General features: G+C 46.3%; 1 pseudogene; it reads left to right on the top strand.

The window, feature by feature from the left end:
- Positions 1–2,748: 2,748 nt before the first annotated feature.
- LOC143037714 (uncharacterized) lies at positions 2,749–7,217 on the top strand (annotated as a pseudogene).
- The last annotated feature ends 283 nt before the right edge of the window (positions 7,218–7,500 follow it).

A 7,500-nucleotide genomic window follows, 5' to 3' on the forward strand; every position in this document is an offset into this window, starting at 1 on the left:
ATAATAGCGCATTGGTAGTATAAAACTTTCAACCCATTATCGGAGGGAAACAAGATGAAAAAAATACAGAGATCCGTATATTTCGACCACTACCTGTCGTCCACTTCAGCTGACGGGTAGAGTTAGCAGTGAACAAGAATCTATACAGACATGGGAGGGCATGATAGGAAAACGAGGAGTCTCGTGTCACACGCCCTTGCTGAGGTCGAGACTGTGAGTGACAGTTGTTTGGGTCGAAAGCTACTGGATCTGTCCCAAACAACAGTCATTCGTATGCTCGACTTCATCAAAGCCATGTGACATCAGGGGTGAGGTGTGAGGGAATGAGGGTTGAGGGGTGAGGGGTTGAGAGTTGGAGTGGGGGTTGAGGGATTGAGGAGTGAGGGGTTGGGAGGTGACGAGTTGAGGGGTGAGGGGTTGAGAGGTGACGAGTTGAGGGGTGACGAGTTGAGGGGTGAGGGGTTGAGAGGTGACGAGTTGAGGGGTGACGAGTTGAGGGGTGAGGGGTTGAGAGGTGACGAGTTGAGGGGTGAGTGGTTGAGAGGTGACGAGTTGAGGGGTGAGGGGTTGAGAAGTGACAAGTTGAGGGTTGAGGGTTGAGATGTGAGGAGTTCAGGGTTGAGGGTTGAGAAGTTGAGAGGTGACGAGTTGACGGGTGAGAGGTTGAGGGTTGAGGGTTGAGAGGTGAAGGTTGAGAGGTGAAGGTTGAGGGTTTGAGAGGTGAAGGGTTGAGAAGTTGAGAGGTGACGAGTTGACGGGTGAGAGGTTGAGGGTTGAGGGTTGAGGGGTTGAGGGTTGAGAGGTGAAGGTTGAGAGGTTGAGAGGTGAGGAGGGTTTCTGGTCATATGCCGAGGATGAAATCCAACCATCACCACCTATTCAAAGCCTTTTGCTAAACTCTAAGAATGTAACATCCACAACTCGTTTTCTTTTTTATATAAAAAACGGATATGTGAGAAGATTGTATATAATAAGAATAACAGGTTTAATCTCTAAAAAAAACATTGAGAAATAAAGATTCTTGAGTATTCACGCATGTAGATACATTATGTGAAAAATTCTGTTGAAAAAAAATATAACAATCATCAATTCAGTTGACCTCAAAGCTGAATTTTTCTTTTTGTATGATGCTCTTGGAGTAGAACAAAAAAAAATAATAATTAATTAATTAGACAAACAAATAAATAAATAAGAATCTTATTCACTTGTTATACATTGCCATTGCTCACTCCGTACTTGGCCACGTTAGGAACATTATAATTTACTTAGACAAATTTCCTAATCTAAACCGAGATGTTTCCTTTCAGCATTCTTAAAGGTGCTTGAATTTTCGACAAGAAAGCCAACCTTATGACGGGTAGCATTATTTGTACATAATCGGCAATTGACGACAATTCTATCAAAAGAAACATCATGTGAAGCCTGTAATAGCACATTTCGCTTGCTACAGATTTTCCAAGTACAGTACATACATTTGATAGATGTATTACACGCAAAACGTCGCACTAATACAGGCTTCGTTCTCACAAAGTGTTTCTCTTGACAGTATTACTTAGTAGCGTTTCATTAACATTCACTAATTAACGCTGATTGGTCTTCCTTTCCTTACTTTCAGTTTTATGTCATCATCATCACTATCATGGGTGAGTCGTCCCCGCTAGACATCTTCACGTTCGAGTCTCAGCACCCTAACGTCATAGAAAACGGAAGAAACCTCTCCGTCTACGACGACTATTCCCTCGCCGACATATACAGTACTGACGACATGTACAAAGACTATGACGAAGGCGACACTTCGATGGGCAGTTCGCCCCATGACTTCTCCCATTACGACGACAAGACCGACACTGTACACGCAGGAACTGTCGACGACGCAAACGAAGAGAGCAAAATTCGGGATTTCTTCTCCAAGTACAGCGACAGCCACATAAAGGAGGGTCCTGAGGGTTACAACGAGTCTTCAGTAACAGAAGACACCAACGCGGGGCTCAACAATACGAAGGGAGCTGAGGGACGAGCCTACGTCGCCTACATACCCGTTCCACTGAATGACGACGAAGACGAAGACTATAAAGAAGAGGAAGAGGAGGAGGAGGAAGAGGAAGAGAGGGAGAAAGATCGCCATAGTTCGAGTAAGACGAACCCTGTTTTCGTTCCCGTGATGATTATGCCAACGGGAGCGGATTCGAACCTGCGCGGTCCAGGAATGCCCCTGATGTTACCGGAACCTAACGGTCGTCTTCCAGTCAACGGTCATAACCGTCGTCCTCCACCGCTGCTCCCGCGACTTCTAAACGGTCCCCGTCCACTACCTCCTAGACCCGGGCCACCCCTTCGCCACCTCCCTCCTCCTCCTCCACTCCGTGGTGCCCCCGTCCCACTCCCTCCTCCTCCTCCTCTTCCTCCTCTTCGAAACCCTTACCGCACAAACAACAGAAACCGTCCCCACCCTTTACCTTACGGTCCTCCCTCTCACTCTCACCCGATCCCTCCCGTCCCAAAGAACATCTCGCCGTCACGTCCTGGTTCTGGAAGGGCACCCATGGAACCAATGCCACCACGGCCTCTGGCGCCATCAAGGATTCCTCATGCCCATGAAGGGGGCGATGGCTTCCACGGGCCCTGGCTGCCCAGCGATAACCTCAGACCAAACAGAGGTGGACTGGGCCCGGGAGGGAACTTCCCGCCAGATGAAATGCAGCCACGGCCCTCTGCATCGGCGCCGTCAGGTAACAGGAGCCCCGGAAACAGACAAATGCTCCTCCAGAATATGGGCCCAGGAGGAGGCAATCCGGTTGTCCGAGATACTAACAGAGGGAGCATGAACAAACCACTTCCTAACAGCAATCCTCCTCTTCCTCCTCCTCATCCACACCTTCCTCCTCGTCTTCCTCCTCCTCCTCGTCGTCCTCCTCTTGACGAAGGACCCGACATCAGGGGCCCTCCCAACAACGTCAGGATAAACCACAGCAATAATGGTGTTAACAGTCCCGGGAGTCAACAAACAGGGTTCGACACCGCGCGTGGTATGGGGAGCAGTTCATTTGAAAGTGTAGGTCCCCAAGGTCACGGATCCTTGAACAGAATGGGGATGACCGGCAGCAAGAGTTCGCAACAAAGACCCGATATGGGAGATGGAGATTTGGGCGGCAGTCCTCTCAGGAAGGGAGGTAGGGTGGACCTTGACCCCCGTCTTCCTCTCCATCCGGGGAACTTGCCAAGAAACGTACCAGGCCCCTTGCCGAAGCTCCCACCACGACCTGGAGGTCAAACCCCGATGGGCCGTCGTCCAGTTCGAAGAATCGGAAGACCTCGTTTGCGGCCGATGTCCCGGATGTCGGGACCAGTACCTCGACGGGTTCCTCGTCTCCCTTCGATAGGACCTCCTCCCGGAATGCCCATCGTTCCGGTCAATCGAAGACCTGTCCGGCCGCAAAGACCTCCTCCGGACTTCCGGTACCCCAACAACGCCAACAATATCCAAGACATCATCAAGTTCATGAAGGACAGGAACAGGAACAGGAACGTGGACTTCACGGTCGGCGACCAGAACCACGTCATTGGGGGCAGGAATCCCTTCAGGAACTCTCCTGCTGAGGACGGGAATGACTTTGATAACACCTCCCCGAACTTCAACAACAACGGTGATAGAGAATACTTCGAAGGGACTGGAGGTTTTGGTGGGGGAGGAAATGACAACTTCAACAATGGAAATAACTACAATAACTACGACAGTAGTGGTAACTACGACAATGGTGATAACTACAATGGTAATAACTACAACAATGGTAATAACTATAACAACGGTAATAATTATAACAATGGTAACAGCTATAATAACGGTAATAACGGTGGTAATCGTTTCAACAATAATTACAGTGGTAATAATTACAATAATGCTAACAATTATGATGATGGTAATGGCTTTAACGATGGGCATTATGACGACAATAATTTCATCAATGATGACCATGGCAACAACTTCAACAGCGGTACTGGCAACAACTACAATAACGGTAATAACTTCAACAACGGGAACAGTGGAAACTACAATAACGGAAACAGCTACAACAATGGAAACAATTTCAACAACGGGAATGGCTATAACAACGGAAACAACAACGGGAACAACTACAACAACGGGAACAACTACAACAACGGGAACAAATTCAACAACGGGAACAAATTCAACAACGGGAACAACTTCAACGGAAACAACGGAAATAACTACAACAACGGAAACAACTTCAATAACGGAAACAATTACAACAACGGGAACAACGGCAACAACAACTACAACAACGGCAACAACTACAACAACGGCAACAACAACAACTACAACAACGGCAACAACAACAACTACAACAACGGCAACAACGGTTTCCAGACCCTCCCAGCCGTTACAAATACTTACGACGTAACGGCTTCCAAAAGTCGCCCTTTTAACATCATGCTCGACGTCTACCCAATGGACGACAACCACGGAGGGGCCTCGGGAGCCATCAGCTCCCTCCAAAACAGCTTCAGCAATCGAGGACAGTATGGCTTCGACTCGAGTTTTGACGGAAGTCGAGCAAGTGGCGGACGGTTCTCCGAGGACAGCAACAAGCACGAGGTCGTCCTTCATCTTAACTTGTACTCCAAGCAGCCGAGCATTCGCCGAAGTGGGTAAGTCGGCTCGGGCTAGATTAGTCACTACGGTGCAGTTTAACCAGATTATCTGTATCAAAGCAGGAACATTTCGAGTTCGGGAAGAGGAGTTATATGGACTTCGTGGACGGACGAGAGGTAACAGACCTATTGGTCTATGCATGGCTGTCTCAGTACCTAACCTATTCTAATACTGTAATAGGAGATAGTAGGTGTTCTCTGGAAGGAAATTTTCTTCTCTAATACCACCAGCCACTTGTCCCCATATGCAGTCATAATGCTAGAGACTTCATCGATCCCCCGCCCCCCTACGGGCCAGAGTCACGCACCTCTCTTTTATGACTGGGAACTAATCTCAAATCAGATAAAAATGCTGATCACTCACGAACACGCTCTCCCTCTCCTTCCTCTCCCTCTCCTCTCCCCCTTCTTTCCCTCCCTCTCTCTCTCCCTTCCTCCCTCCTTCCCTCTCCCTCTTCCCTTCTTCCCCTCCTCTCTCCCTCTCTTCCCCTCCTCTCTCCTCCTCTCCCCCTTTCCCTCTCCCCCTTTCCCTCTCCCCCTTTCCCTCTCCCCCTTTCCCTCTCCCCCCTCTCCCTCTCCCCCCTCTCCCTCTCTCTCTCTCTCCAACCACGAATAGTAACAAGAAAGATAACAACACAAAAATTTTCTCAAATTCCCTACGGGCTAGTAAAGAGATAATGGAAGAGAATAAATCTAGAAAGCTCGTCGTTCTTCGTCTCATCGTTCTCCTCCTCTTCTCAGGTCCCCCAGCCAGAGCCGAGGTCGTAACGGGGGAGTCTCTCTCGAACTCCCTCTGACGGGGCGTCTGACTCCTCTGGACGTGTACAAGGCCATCATGAACAAAGCCAGGTCGAAGGCTTCCGATTCGCAAATACAACTTTTACAAGGTCAGTAGGTGTGGAACCATAGGAGAGAGGCCACACGCAAAGTATGGGATCCAATGTCTTTAACGTTTCGCCCATACTTTGAGTTTGGCCTCTCTCTCTCTTACAGTGCTGTTGTAGTCGTTGCTCCTTTTACTCAGATGTGGAACCAGATGATACTTTAGTCCAAAGGTGGGGAACCTGCGGCCTTCCGGGCCATCAAGTGCGGCCTTCTGCGGCCTTTGATATAAATATATTCTTTTTTTTTAAATACCTTGAATATTTTTTAAGTCTGAAATCATTATACATCTATAAGCATTCTTTGCATTTCGAAATTACTTTGAATTTAAATTCATAAAAAGGGTATAATAAAAAAAAAGGGTCAAGTGTAACTTCTGAACCCATTTCAAAATTAAAAAAATGGGTAAAAAATCATTTAAAAAATTTATACATATGTATATTTCTAAAATTAAAAAAAATATTTTAAACTGAATTTTTAGGAAGGTATGGTGGAAAACTTACACCGTCCCCTAAAAAGGGATAAAATGATTGAAAAAAATTTTTTTTAGTGCGGCCTCTATGGGGGACGATGAATTGTAAGGTGGCCTTCATGCACAAAAAGGTTCCCCACCCCTGCTTTAGTCAGTTCCTTTGAAAACCCGGCGAAGGCTCTTAAACTGGATAAATTTGGGCTTAAGAAGGAAACAGGGAAGAACTGGTTTACCAACAGAGCGGTTAATGAATGGAATAGACTTAGTAACCAGGTAGTGAGCGCTGAAACTATTTGTTGTTTCAAGAGAATGTTAAATAACTTTATGGATAGGGATGATAAGGAGTAAGAGGCATGGAACTGGGCTTATGGTTTCTTGCAGTTTCCTCCGTTCTTATGTTCGTTTAAGGGAATTATCCTTTCTGGTGTTAAAATTTTCTGTGAAACGTGCTTACTTCATCATTCTAATTCATATCGTTATTTTTAACCACCATTATTCACTCGACTTGTTCACAAACTCTGTTTGTTTGTCTGACTTTCTCCAGGTACGAACAGCAACTGGAAAATAAAATGACAACACAAATATAAATATTTCCCCACGGGGGAGTGAAGTGATGATGTGAGAAGAAATCATCGAGAAAGTTCGTTGTTCTTCATCTTATCATTCTTCTTCTTTCTCTTTCCAAGGTCCTCCACCTGAGTCCCGAGACGAAGTCGAGATTGAGCTCTTCGATGTCGAAGAAGGTCCTGTTCTTCTGGAGGCTATCGAAGAAGGTCTTAAAGAAATCAACTACCATTTGCCTCTGGCACAGCGCTTTGTTTTCTCAGACAACCCTCCTTCTGTCGTCGATCTCTACAACGCCGTCAACGAGAACAAACTAGTAAGTCCAAAGTCGACCAACAGCTCCGGAGAACCTCCCAGCCGATCTTCGTCTTCTTCGAACACTACTTCGTCGAACTCCACCTCCTCAGATGTCGAGGAAGACTATTACTATTATTACTATGATTATTATGATTATGAGGATACTGGTAATGCAACCGTTGAAGATCAATCACCGTATCTGACTTCGGAAGCGCCGAAGAACGTCTCCACGACCGAGAGGCCATGGATGACACCGACGCAAGTTCCGGAAAAGGCAGAACCTCTGCCAACACCGTGTTGGCAGAAGGATGAACAAGAAGGCACTGGGTAACCGGTAGTCAAGGGCAGGAGTCAAACTTCCTGGTACAAAAATAACTTCACATTTTCTTTTTGTAAAAGAAATAAGGAACGTTGCTGTTAAATGGGCATAAAGCTCGTGACTTTTTTTTTACTCTTTTGTAATTGTTGGTTGTTGATGTACGTTTTAATATATAATGTATTTTTTAACTTATACGTCCTCATACTGCTTGTCATCCACCCATCTCAATATTTATTCACACAGATACAAACATAATATCATTCATCAGCTAATCCTTTTATAGTTACGGATCAGA

This window comes from Oratosquilla oratoria, chromosome 23 (genome assembly GCF_046742065.1).
Source record: "Oratosquilla oratoria isolate Oo_2021 chromosome 23, ASM4674206v1, whole genome shotgun sequence".
NCBI classification, from domain to species: Eukaryota; Metazoa; Arthropoda; class Malacostraca; order Stomatopoda; family Squillidae; genus Oratosquilla; species Oratosquilla oratoria.